We start from the raw sequence: 13,638 nt of genomic DNA, 5'->3' as shown, positions 1-13,638 counted from the left end.
CAGTGCCAGCCAGGCTGGCAGTGGAGAGTCAGTGCCAGACAGGCTGGTAGTGGAGAGTCAGTGCCAGCCAGGCTGGCAGTGTACACGTTACGGCAGTGTTAACTGGATGAGTGATGTGACATCCTACAAATGGTGACCACAAATAAAAGTTGATGCAGAGTGTCGATCTTTTCAAGAGAAATAGACTAATTATTTTTTATTGAAGTCAAACCTGTGAGTCTAGTTTGTGGCGACACGTTAGCAGTGATGAAAAAAAAAATCTGGAGCGTCATTACAGCTCAAAACTTGCTAAACTCAATGAATTAGGAGGCCAAATGCGTCTGGATAAAATCAGTGTTCTTCAGCGGAGTTTGGAATCACGTTGTGACAGACACAAAGTTATTCTCAGAAGTTATGTAGTGAACAAGCTGAGGTCTCATGTACAGGGAGAGTTTCTGAAAGAGTGCATGTTGGCTGCTGCGGAGTTGTTACCACCAGACAGAGAGTGCATGTTGGCTGCTGCGGAGTTGTTACCACCAGACAGAGAGTGCATGTTGACTGCTGCGGAGTTGTTACCACCAGACAGAGAGTGCATGTTGACTGCTGCGTTGTTACCACCAGACAGAGAGTGCATGTTGACTGCTGCGGAGTTGTTACCACCAGACAGAGAGTGCATGTTGGCTGCTGCGGAGTTGTTACCACCAGACAGAGAGTGCATGATGACTGCTGCGGAGTTGTTACCACCAGACAGAGAGTGCATGTTGACTGGTGCGGAGTTGTTACCACCAGACAGAGAGTGCATGTTGTCTGCTGCGGAGTTGTTACCACCAGACAGAGAGTGCATGTTGGCTGCTGCGGAGTTGTTACCACCAGACAGAGAGTGCATGTTGACTGCTGCGGAGTTGTTACCACCAGACAGAGAGTGCATGTTGGCTGCTGCGGAGTTGTTACCACCAGACAGAGAGTGCATGTTGTCTGCTGCGGAGTTGTTACCACCAGACAGAGAGTGCATGTTGGCTGCTGCGGAGTTGTTACCACCAGACAGAGAGTGCATGTTGACTGCTGCGTTGTTACCACCAGACAGAGAGTGCATGTTGACTGCTGCGGAGTTGTTACCACCAGACAGAGAGTGCATGTTGACTGCTGCGGAGTTGTTACCACCAGACAGAGAGTGCATGTTGTCTGCTGCGGAGTTGTTACCACCAGACAGAGAGTGCATGTTGGCTGCTGCGTTGTTACCACCAGACAGAGAGTGCATGTTGGCTGCTGCGTTGTTACCACCAGACAGAGAGTGCATGTTGGCTGCTGCGTTGTTACCACCAGACAGAGAGTGCATGTTGGCTGCTGCGGAGTTGTTACCACCAGACAGAGAGTGCATGTTGGCTGCTGCGGAGTTGTTACCACCAGACAGAGAGTGCATGTTGGCTGCTGCGGAGTTGTTACCACCAGACAGAGAGTGCATGTTGACTGCTGCGGAGTTGTTACCACCAGACAGAGAGTGCATGTTGACTACTGCGTTGTTACCACCAGACAGAGAGTGCATGTTGGCTGCTGCGTTGTTACCACCAGACAGAGAGTGCATGTTGGCTGCTGCGGAGTTGTTACCACCAGACAGAGAGTGCATGTTGGCTGCTGCGGAGTTGTTACCACCAGACAGAGAGTGCATGTTGGCTGCTGCGGAGTTGTTACCACCAGACAGAGAGTGCATGTTGGCTGCTGCGGAGTTGTTACCACCAGACAGAGAGTGCATGTTGGCTGCTGCGGAGTTACCACCAGACAGAGAGTGCATGTTGGCTGCTGCGTTGTTACCACCAGACAGAGAGTGCATGTTGGCTGCTGCGTTGTTACCACCAGACAGAGAGTGCATGTTGGCTGCTGCGGAGTTGTTACCACCAGACAGAGAGTGCATGTTGGCTGCTGCGGAGTTGTTACCACCAGACAGAGAGTGCATGTTGGCTGCTGCGGAGTTGTTACCACCAGACAGAGAGTGCATGTTGGCTGCTGCGTTGTTACCACCAGACAGAGAGTGCATGATGACTGCTGCGGAGTTGTTGCCACCAGACAGAGAGTGCATGATGACTGCTGCGGAGTTGTTACCACCAGACAGAGAGTGCATGTTGGCTGCTGCGGAGTTGTTACCACCAGACAGAGAGTGCATGTTGGCTGCTGCGGAGTTGTTACCACCAGACAGAGAGTGCATGATGACTGCTGCGGAGTTGTTACCACCAGACAGAGAGTGCATGATGACTGCTGCGGAGTTGTTACTAAGAGACAGAGAATGCATGTTGGCTGCTGCGGAGTTGTTACCACCAGACAGAGAGTGCATGATGACTGCTGCGGAGTTGTTACCACCAGACAGAGAGTGCATGTTGGCTGCTGCGGAGTTGTTACCACCAGACAGAGAGTGCATGTTGGCTGCTGCGGAGTTGTTGCCACCAGACAGAGAGTGCATGTTGACTGCTGCGGAGTTGTTACCACCAGACAGAGAGTGCATGTTGACTGCTGTGGAGTTGTTACCACCAGAGAATGCATGTTGGCTGCTGCGGAGTTGTTACCACCAGACAGAGTGCATGTTGGCTGCTGCGGAGTTGTTACCACCAGACAGAGAGTGCATGTTGACTGCTGCGGAGTTGTTACCACCAGACAGAGAGTGCATGTTAACTGCTGCGGAGTTACCACCAGACAGAGAGTGCATGTTAACTGCTGCGGAGTTGTTACCACCAGACAGAGAGTGCATGTTGACTGCTGCGGAGTTACCACCAGACAGAGAGTGCATGTTAACTGCTGCGGAGTTGTTACCACCAGACAGAGAGTGCATGTTAACTGCTGCGGAGTTGTTACCATCAGACAGAGAGTGCATGTTGGCTGCTGCGGAGTTGTTACCACCAGACAGAGAATGCATGCTGACTGCTGCGGAGTTGTTACCACCAGACAGAGAATGCATGTTGGCTGCTGCGTTGTTACCACCAGACAGAGAGTGCATGTTGGCTGCTGCGGAGTTGTTACCACCAGACAGAGAATGCATGCTGACTGCTGCGGAGTTACCACCAGACAGAGAATGCATGTTGGCTGCTTCGTTGTTACCACCAGACAGAGAATGCATGTTGGCTGCTGCGTTGTTACCACCAGACAGAGAGTGCATGTTGGCTGCTGCGGAGTTGTTACCACCAGACAGAGAATGCATGCTGACTGCTGCGGAGTTACCACCAGACAGAGAATGCATGTTGGCTGCTTCGTTGTTACCACCAGACAGAGAGTGCATGTTGGCTGCTGCGTTGTTACCACCAGACAGAGAATGCATGCTGACTGCTGCAGAGTTACCACCAGACAGAGAATGCATGATGACTGCTGCGTTGTTACCACCAGACAGAGAGTGCATGTTGGCTGCTGCGTTGTTACCACCAGACAGAGAGTGCATGTTGGCTGCTGCGTTGTTACCACCAGACAGAGAGTGCATGATGACTGCTGCGTTGTTACCACCAGACAGAGAGTGCATGTTGACTACTGCGGAGTTGTTACCACCAGACAGAGAGTGCATGTTGGCTGCTGCGTTGTTACCACCAGACAGAGAGTGCATGATGACTGCTGCGTTGTTACCACCAGACAGAGAGTGCATGTTGACTACTGCGGAGTTGTTACCACCAGACAGAGAGTGCATGTTGGCTGCTGCGTTGTTACCACCAGACAGAGAGTGCATGTTGACTACTGCGGAGTTGTTACCACCAGACAGAGAGTGCATGTTGGCTGCTGCGGAGTTGTTACCACCAGACAGAGAGTGCATGTTGGCTGCTGCGTTGTTACCACCAGACAGAGAGTGCATGTTGACTACTGCGGAGTTGTTACCACCAGACAGAGAGTGCATGTTGACTACTGCGGAGTTGTTACCACCAGACAGAGAGTGCATGTTGGCTGCTGCGGAGTTGTTACCACCAGACAGAGAGTGCATGTTGGCTGCTGCATTGTTACTACCAGACAGAGAGTGCATGTTGACTACTGCGGAGTTGTTACCACCAGACAGAGAGTGCATGTGTGCTGCTGCGGAGTTGTTACCACCAGACAGAGAGTGCATGTTGGCTGCTGCGTTGTTACCACCAGACAGAGAGTGCATGTTGACTACTGCGGAGTTGTTACCACCAGACAGAGAGTGCATGTTGACTACTGCGGAGTTGTTACCACCAGACAGAGAGTGCATGTTGGCTGCTGCGGAGTTGTTACCACCAGACAGAGAGTGCATGATGACTGCTGTGGAGTTGTTACCACCAGACAGAGAGTGCATGTTGGCTGCTGCGGAGTTGTTACCACCAGACAGAGAGTGCATGTTGACTGCTGTGGAGTTACCACCAGACAGAGAGTGCATGTTGGCTGCTGCGGAGTTGTTACCACCAGACAGAGAGTGCATGTTGGCTGCTGCGGAGTTGTTACCACCAGACAGAGTGCATGTTGGCTGCTGCGGAGTTGTTACCACCAGACAGAGAGTGCATGTTGACTGCTGCGGAGTTGTTACCACCAGACAGAGAGTGCATGTTAACTGCTGCGGAGTTACCACCAGACAGAGAGTGCATGTTAACTGCTGCGGAGTTGTTACCACCAGACAGAGAGTGCATGTTGACTGCTGCAGAGTTACCACCAGACAGAGAGTGCATGTTAACTGCTGCGGAGTTGTTACCACCAGACAGAGAGTGCATGTTAACTGCTGCGGAGTTGTTACCATCAGACAGAGAGTGCATGTTAACTGCTGCGGAGTTGTTACCACCAGACAGAGAGTGCATGTTGACTGCTGCGGAGTTACCACCAGACAGAGAGTGCATGTTGGCTGCTGCGGAGTTGTTACCACCAGACAGAGAGTGCATGTTGGCTGCTGCGGAGTTGTTACCACCAGACAGAGAATGCATGTTGGCTGCTGCGGAGTTGTTACCACCAGACAGAGAGTGCATGTTGGCTGCTGCGGAGTTGTTACCACCAGACAGAGAGTGCATGTTGGCTGCTGCGGAGTTGTTACCACCAGACAGAGAGTGCATGTTGGCTGCTGCGGAGTTGTTCCCACCAGATGCTGACTGCTGCGGAGTTACCACCAGACAGAGAATGCATGTTGGCTGCTTCGTTGTTACCACCAGACAGAGAGTGCATGTTGGCTGCTGCGTTGTTTCCACCAGACAGAGAATGCATGCTGACTGCTGCGGAGTTGTTACCACCAGACAGAGAGTGCACGTTGACTGCTGCGGAGTTGTTACCACCAGACAGAGAGTGCATGTTAACTGCTGCGGAGTTGTTACCACCAGACAGAGAGTGCATGTTGGCTGCTGCGGAGTTACCACCAGACAGAGAGTGCATGTTGACTGCTGTGGAGTTGTTACCACCAGAGAATGCATGTTGGCTGCTGCGTTGTTACCACCAGACAGAGAGTGCATGTTACTGCTGCGAGTTGTTACCACCAGACAGAGAGTGCATGTTGGCTGCTGCGTTGTTACCACCAGACAGAGAGTGCATGTTGGCTGCTGCGTTGTTACGACCAGACAGAGAGTGCATGTTGACTACTGCGGAGTTGTTACCACCAGACAGAGAGTGCATGTTGGCTGCTGCGTTGTTACCACCAGACAGAGAGTGCATGTTGACTGCTGCGGAGTTGTTACCACCAGACAGAGAGTGCATGTTGACTACTGCGGAGTTGTTACCACCAGACAGAGAGTGCATGTTGGCTGCTGCGTTGTTACGACCAGACAGAGAGTGCATGTTGACTACTGCGGAGTTGTTACCACCAGACAGAGAGTGCATGTTGGCTGCTGCGGAGTTGTTACCACCAGACAGAGAGTGCATGTTGGCTGCCGCGGAGTTGTTACCACCAGACAGAGAGTGCACGTTGACTGCTGCGGAGTTGTTACCACCAGACAGAGAGTGCATGTTAACTGCTGCAGAGTTGTTACCACCAGACAGAGAGTGCATGTTGGCTGCTGCGGAGTTGTTACCACCAGACAGAGAGTGCATGTTGGCTGCTGCGGAGTTGTTACCACCAGACAGAGAATGCATGCTGACTGCTGCGGAGTTGTTACCACCAGACAGAGAGTGCATGTTGGCTGCTGCGGAGTTGTTACCACCAGACAGAGAGTGCATGTTGGCTGCTGCGGAGTTGTTACCACCAGACAGAGAGTGCATGTTGGCTGCTGCGGAGTTGTTACCACCAGACAGAGAGTGCATGTTGACTGCTGCGGAGTTGTTACCACCAGACAGAGAGTGCATGTTGGCTGCTGCGGAGTTGTTACCACCAGACAGAGAGTGCATGTTGGCTGCTGCGGAGTTGTTACCACCAGACAGAGAGTGCATGTTGACTGCTGCGGAGTTGTTACCACCAGACAGAGAGTGCATGTTAACTGCTGCGGAGTTGTTACCACCAGACAGAGAGTGCATGTTGGCTGCTGCGGAGTTGTTACCACCAGACAGAGAGTGCATGTTGACTGCTGCGGAGTTGTTACCACCAGACAGAGAGTGCATGTTGACTGCTGCGGAGTTGTTACCACCAGACAGAGAGTGCATGTTGGCTGCTGCGGAGTTGTTACCACCAGACAGAGAGTGCATGTTGGCTGCTGCGGAGTTGTTACCACCAGACAGAGAGTGCATGTTGACTGCTGCGGAGTTGTTACCACCAGACAGAGAGTGCATGTTGGCTGCTGCGGAGTTGTTACCACCAGACAGAGAGTGCATGTTGGCTGCTGCGGAGTTGTTACCACCAGACAGAGAGTGCATGTTGGCTGCTGCGGAGTTGTTACCACCAGACAGAGAATGCATGCTGACTGCTGCGGAGTTGTTACCACCAGACAGAGAGTGCACGTTGACTGCTGCGGAGTTGTTACCACCAGACAGAGAGTGCATGTTGGCTGCTGCGGAGTTGTTACCACCAGACAGAGAGTGCATGTTGGCTGCTGCGGAGTTGTTACCACCAGACAGAGAGTGCATGTTGGCTGCTGCGGAGTTGTTACCACCAGACAGAGAGTGCATGTTGGCTGCTGCGGAGTTGTTACCACCAGACAGAGAGTGCATGTGACTGCTGCGGAGTTGTTACCACCAGACAGAGAGTGCATGTTGGCTGCTGCGGAGTTGTTACCACCAGACAGAGAGTGCATGTTGGCTGCTGCGGAGTTGTTACCACCAGACAGAGAGTGCATGTTGGCTGCTGCGGAGTTGTTACCACCAGACAGAGAGTGCATGTTGGCTGCTGTGGAGTTGTTACCATGCATGTTGGCTGCTGTGGAGTTGTTACCACCAGACAGAGAGTGCATGTTAACTGCTGCAGAGTTGTTACCACCAGACAGAGAGTGCATGTTGGCTGCTGCGGAGTTGTTACCACCAGACAGAGAATGCATGCTGACTGCTGCGGAGTTGTTACCACCAGACAGAGAGTGCATGTTGGCTGCTGCGGAGTTGTTACCACCAGACAGAGAGTGCATGTTGACTGCTGCGGAGTTGTTACCACCAGACAGAGAGTGCATGTTGGCTGCTGCGTTGTTACCACCAGACAGAGAGTGCATGTTGGCTGCTGCGGAGTTGTTACCACCAGACAGAGAGTGCATGTTGACTGCTGCGGAGTTGTTACCACCAGACAGAGAGTGCATGTTGGCTGCTGCGGAGTTGTTACCACCAGACAGAGAGTGCATGTTGGCTGCTGCGGAGTTGTTACCACCAGACAGAGAGTGCATGTTGACTGCTGTGGAGTTGTTACCACCAGACAGAGAGTGCATGTTGGCTGCTTTGGAGTTGTTACCACCAGACAGAGAATGCATGTTGGCTGCCGCGGAGTTGTTACCACCAGACAGAGAGTGCACGTTGACTGCTGCGGAGTTGTTACCACCAGACAGAGAGTGCATGTTGGCTGCTGCGGAGTTGTTACCACCAGACAGAGAGTGCATGTTGGCTGCTGCGGAGTTGTTACCACCAGACAGAGAGTGCATGTTGGCTGCTGCGGAGTTGTTACCACCAGACAGAGAGTGCATGTTGGCTGCTGCGGAGTTGTTACCACCAGACAGAGAGTGCATGTTGGCTGCTGCGGAGTTGTTACCACCAGACAGAGAATGCATGCTGACTGCTGCGGAGTTGTTACCACCAGACAGAGAGTGCATGTTGGCTGCTGCGGAGTTGTTACCACCAGACAGAGAGTGCATGTTGGCTGCTGCGGAGTTGTTACCACCAGACAGAGAGTGCATGTTGGCTGCTGCGGAGTTGTTACCACCAGACAGAGAGTGCATGTTGGCTGCTGCTGCGGAGTTGTTACCACCAGACAGAGAGTGCATGTTACTGCTGCGGAGTTGTTACCACCAGACAGAGAGTGCATGTTGGCTGCTGCGGAGCTGTTACCACCAGACAGAGAGTGCATGTTGGCTGCTGCGGAGACAGAGAGTTGTTACCACCAGACAGAGAGTGCCTGTTGGCTGCTGCGGAGTTGTTACCACCAGACAGAGAGTGCATGTTGGCTGCTGCGGAGTTGTTACCACCAGACAGAGAGTGCATGTTGGCTGCTGCGGAGTTGTTACCACCAGACAGAGAGTGCATGTTGGCTGCTGCGGAGTTGTTACCACCAGACAGAGAGTGCGTGGTGCGCCACCAGACAGAGAGTGCATGCGGCTGCGGAGTTGTTACCACCAGACAGAGAGTGCATGTTGGCTGCTGCGGAGTTGTTACCACCAGACAGAGAGTGCATGTTGGCTGCTGCGGAGTTGTTACCACCAGACAGAGAGTGCATGTTGGCTGCTGCGGAGTTGTTACCACCAGACAGAGAGTGCATGTTGGCTGCTGCGGAGTTGTTACCACCAGACAGAGAGTGCATGTTGGCTGCTGCGGAGTTGTTACCACCAGACAGAGAGTGCATGTTGGCTGCTGCGGAGTTGTTACCACCAGACAGAGAGTGCATGTTGGCTGCTGCGGAGTTGTTACCACCAGACAGAGATGTGCTGCTGCGGAGTTGTTACCACCAGACAGAGAGTGCATGTTGGCTCCTGCGGAGTTGTTACCACCAGACAGAGAGTGCATGTTGGCTGCTGCGGAGTTGTTACCACCAGACAGAGAGTGCATGTTGGCTGCTGCATTGTTACCACCAGACAGAGAGTGCATGTTGGCTGCTGCGGAGTTGTTACCACCAGACAGAGAGTGCATGTTGGCTGCTGCGGAGTTGTTACCACCAGACAGAGAGTGCATGTTGGCTGCTGCGGAGTTACCACCAGACAGAGAGTGCATGTTGGCTGCTGCGGAGTTGTTACCACCAGACAGAGAGTGCATGTTGGCTGCTGCGAGAGTTGTTACTGCACCAGACAGAGAGTGCATGTTGGCTGCTGCGGAGTTGTTACCACCAGACAGAGAGTGCATGTTGGCTGCTGCGGAGTTGTTACCACCAGACAGAGAGTGCATGTTGGCTGCTGCGGAGTTGTTACCACCAGACAGAGAGTGCATGTTGGCTGCTGCGGAGTTGTTACCACCAGACAGAGAGTGCATGTTGGCTGCTGCGGAGTTGTTACCACCAGACAGAGAGTGCATGTTGGCTGCTGCGGAGTTGTTACCACCAGACAGAGAGTGCATGTTGGCTGCTGCGGAGTTGTTACCACCAGACAGAGAGTGCATGTTGGCTGCTGCGGAGTTGTTACCACCAGACAGAGAGTGCATGTTGGCTGCTGCGGAGTTGTTACCACCAGACAGAGAGTGCATGTTGGCTGCTGCGTTGTTACCACCAGACTGAGAGTGCATGTTCACTGTGTGGAGGTCACTTGATGTATCCAGGTATACTCCTTCCATTGTATACTCCAGGTATACCCCTGCCATGGTATACTCCAGGTGTGATCCTGCCATGGTATACTCCACGTATATCCCTGCCATGGTATACTCCAGATATACTCCTGCGATGGTATACTCTAGATATACTTATGCCATGGTATACTCCATGTATACTTGTGCCATGGTATACTCCAGGTATACTTCTGCCATGGTATACTCCAGGTATACTGCCATGGTATACTCCAGGTTTACTCCTGCCATGGTATACTCCAGGTATACTCATGCCATGGTATACTCCAGGTATATTGCCATGGTATACTCCAGGTATATTGCCATGGTATACTCCAGGTATACTCATGCCGTGGTATACTCCAGATATACTGCCATGGTATACTCCAAGTATACTTCTGCCATGGTATACTCCTGCCATGATATACTCCAGGAATACTCCTGCCATTGTATTATCCAGGTTTACCCCTGCCATGGTATACTCCAGGTATACCTCTGCCATGGTATACTCCAGGTATACCCCTGCCATGGTATACTCCAGGCATATTTCTGCTATGGTATATTCCACTTATACTCCTGCCATGGTATACTCCAGGTATACTCCTGCCTTTGTGTGCTCCTGGAGTTTACCTGGAGAGAGTTCCGGGGGTCAACGCCCCCGCGGCCCGGTCTGTGACCAGGCCTCCAGGTATACTGCCATGGTTTACTCCTGTCATGGTATACTCCAGGTATACTCCTGCCATTGTATACTCCAGGTGTACTCCTGTCATGGTATACTCCAGGTATACTCCTGCCATTGTATACTCCAGGTGTACTCCTGCCATGGTATACTCCAGGTATACCCCTGGTGTGTCCCTTACTGGTGATGTTTTTGACTGTTGTAGAATCAGTGGTGCATACTCTGAATCAGTGGTGCATACTCTGAATCAGTGGTGCATACTCTGAATCAGTGGTGGATACTCTGAATCAGTGGTGGATACTCTGAATCAGTGGTGAATACTCTGAATCAGTTGTGAAAACTCCGAATCAGTGGTGGATACTCTGAATCAGTGGTGAATACTCTGAATCAGTTGTGAAAACTCCGAATCAGTGGTGGATACTCTGAATAAGTGGTGGATACTCTGAATCAGCGGTGGATACTCTGAATCAGTGGTGAATACTCTGCATCAGTGGAATATACTCTGAATCAGTGGAGGATACTCTGAATCAGTGGAGGATACTCTGAATCAGTTGTGAATACTCTGAATTAGTGGCACTGTGAATCAGTGGTGGATACTCTGAATCAGTGGTAGATACTCTGAATCAGTAGTTAATACTCTGAATCAGTGGTAGATACTCTGAATCAGTGGTGGATACTCTGAATCAGTGGTAGATACACTGAATCAGTGGTGAATACTCTGAATCGGTGGTAGATACTCTGAATTAGTGGTGAATATTCTGAATCAGTGGTAGATACTCTGAATCAGTTGTAGATACTCTTGAATCAGTGGTGAATGCTCTGAACCAGTGAAGGATACTCTGAATCATTGGTGGATACTCTGAATCAGTGGTGGATACTCTGAATTAGTGGTGGATACTCTGAATCAGTGGTAGATACTCTGAATCAGTTGTAGATACTCTTGAATCAGTGGTGAATGTTCTGAACCAGTGAAGGATACTCTGAATCATTGGTGGATACTCTGAATCAGTGGTGGATACTCTGAATTAGTGGTGGATACTCTGAATCAGTGGTAGATACTCTGAATCAGTGGTGGATACTGTGAATCAGTGGTGGGTACTCTGAATCAGCGGTGGATACTCTGAATTAGTGATGGATACTCTGAATCAGTGGTAGATAATGTGAATCAGTGGTGGGTGCTCTGAATCAGTGGTGGGTACTCTGACTTAGTGATGGATACTGTGAATCAGTGGTGGATACTGTGAATCAGTGGTGGATACTGTGAATCAGTGGTGGATACTCTGAATTAGTGATGGATACTCTGAATCAGCGGTGGATACTCTGAATCAGCGGTGGATACTCTGAATCAGCGGTGGATACTCTGAATCAGTGGTGGGTACTCTGAACCAGTGGTGGATACTCTGAATCAGCGGTGGATACTCTGAATCAGTGGTGGATACTCTGAACCAGTGGTGGATACTCTGAATCAGCGGTGGATACTCTGAATCAGCGGTGGATACTCTGAATCAGCGGTGGATACTCTGAATCAGCGGTGGATACTCTGAATCAGTGGTGGATACTCTGAATCAGCGGTGGATACTCTGAATCAGCGGTGGATACTCTGAATCAGCGGTGGATACTCTGAATCAGCGGTGGATACTCTGAATCAGTGGTGGGTACTCTGAACCAGTGGTGGATACTCTGAATCAGCGGTGGATACTCTGAATCAGCGGTGGATACTCTGAATCAGCGGTGGATACTCTGAATCAGCGGTGGATACTCTGAACCAGTGGTGGATACTCTGAATCAGCGGTGGATACTCTGAATCAGCGGTGGATACTCTGAATCAGCGGTGGATACTCTGAATCAGTGGTGGATACTCTGAATCAGCGGTGGATACTCTGAATCAGCGGTGGATACTCTGAATCAGTGGTGGATACTCTGAATCAGCGGTGGATACTCTGAATCAGCGGTGGATACTCTGAACCAGTGGTGTTGGAGAGAATGTTGAAGTTATGGAGGACTATGTACCTTCTTTTGTTTGTTTGTTGTCAGAGTAGAAACTGTAGTGCGCATCACCAGTAGTTTCTGATGATATGACGAGCATATTGACGTTTAGGAAAGATCTGTTCTGGGAAAGAGCATCCTTCTTCAAGAAATTAACTGGTGCAGCTAGGGAGAGCAGGTAGGAAGGTGCCTGTGATGATGCCATATTATAATGTCTTAGTGTGGCGGTGGTCAGTAGTAGAGTAGAAGATGGTGTTGATTGGTTAGTTTACAGTAGATTTTGAAGCGTAGCTGATCATCAGATTTACAGAGTGGATCATCAAGTAAAGGTAGAGTGTCGTAGACTTCCTCTTCGAGTGTGCACTGGCTAGAGTGCTTGACCTGGCTGGACTTGTGTTGGAGTGCAGAGACGTCGAGTCTTCTGGGAACTGTGATAACATTGAGGTCGGGGTGATATATCAATTTTTCGTTACGGGAAATGGATGTCTGGTGCTGTGAGTACTTTTGTAAACAGTGATGTCATTTTCTAGGCTAGAGAGTTTCTTGTTTTTCTTGTAAAAAATTATTCTTCGGGTGTGGTTGAGGAGATCGCCAGAATGTTGCAAGTGTGAGTGACTCAGTTTCAGTCTTGATAGTTGTTTGACTGTATTCCCTGATAGTTTGCAGGGATCGCTGTCTATTCCAGATAAGATGGTGTGTGTCTTCGGCAAGCCATACATTGTGGCGGGTCTGGAGTTAAACCTTACCACTGGCGGGGTTAGAACCCGCGATCAGAGAGTCATAAAACTGGTCTGGAGTTTTATGACTGATGACGGATTCTAACCCCGCCCGTGGTATGGATTGTTTTCAATCGTGTCATTACGATTTTCTGAGTCTGGTCTGGTGTTGCTGGGAATAGTGTAAAAGTTCCTTTCCCTGTTCCGAGCTGTTTAAGAAGTGGCAAGTTTGTCGTAGGAAAGTTTTAGTTAAAGTGTCCACTTGTATATCTGTGAGAGGCTCTTGCATGTCCGGGTTGTTGATATTAATAATGATCTTGGATGCGCAGTGTTCATGATGTTCTCTTGTTTGTCCAGTCTGTCATTAGTTTACTCAAGAGGTCAGTTTCAACATTCTTCACCTGACTCTTCACATCACTAGGTGCACTATGTGTATACACATCCTCTCTACCTAGGTAGATCTTTTTGAGACTTAATATGTCCACTGTGTGGCCGAAACATTGTCAGTAAAAGATCACA

General features: G+C 50.5%; 1 protein-coding gene across 1 annotated transcript in view; it reads left to right on the top strand.

Annotated features, from left to right (window-relative positions):
• Positions 1-13,638, top strand: part of LOC128687035 (cell adhesion molecule Dscam2-like) — an 817,703-nt gene that overhangs the window by 563,068 nt on the left and 240,997 nt on the right. The gene's annotated exons all lie outside the window — the stretch shown is intronic.

The sequence above is a fragment of the Cherax quadricarinatus genome, chromosome 7 (assembly GCF_038502225.1).
Source record: "Cherax quadricarinatus isolate ZL_2023a chromosome 7, ASM3850222v1, whole genome shotgun sequence".
NCBI classification, from domain to species: domain Eukaryota; kingdom Metazoa; phylum Arthropoda; class Malacostraca; order Decapoda; family Parastacidae; genus Cherax; species Cherax quadricarinatus.
This window is presented reverse-complemented; position numbering and strand designations above follow the sequence as displayed.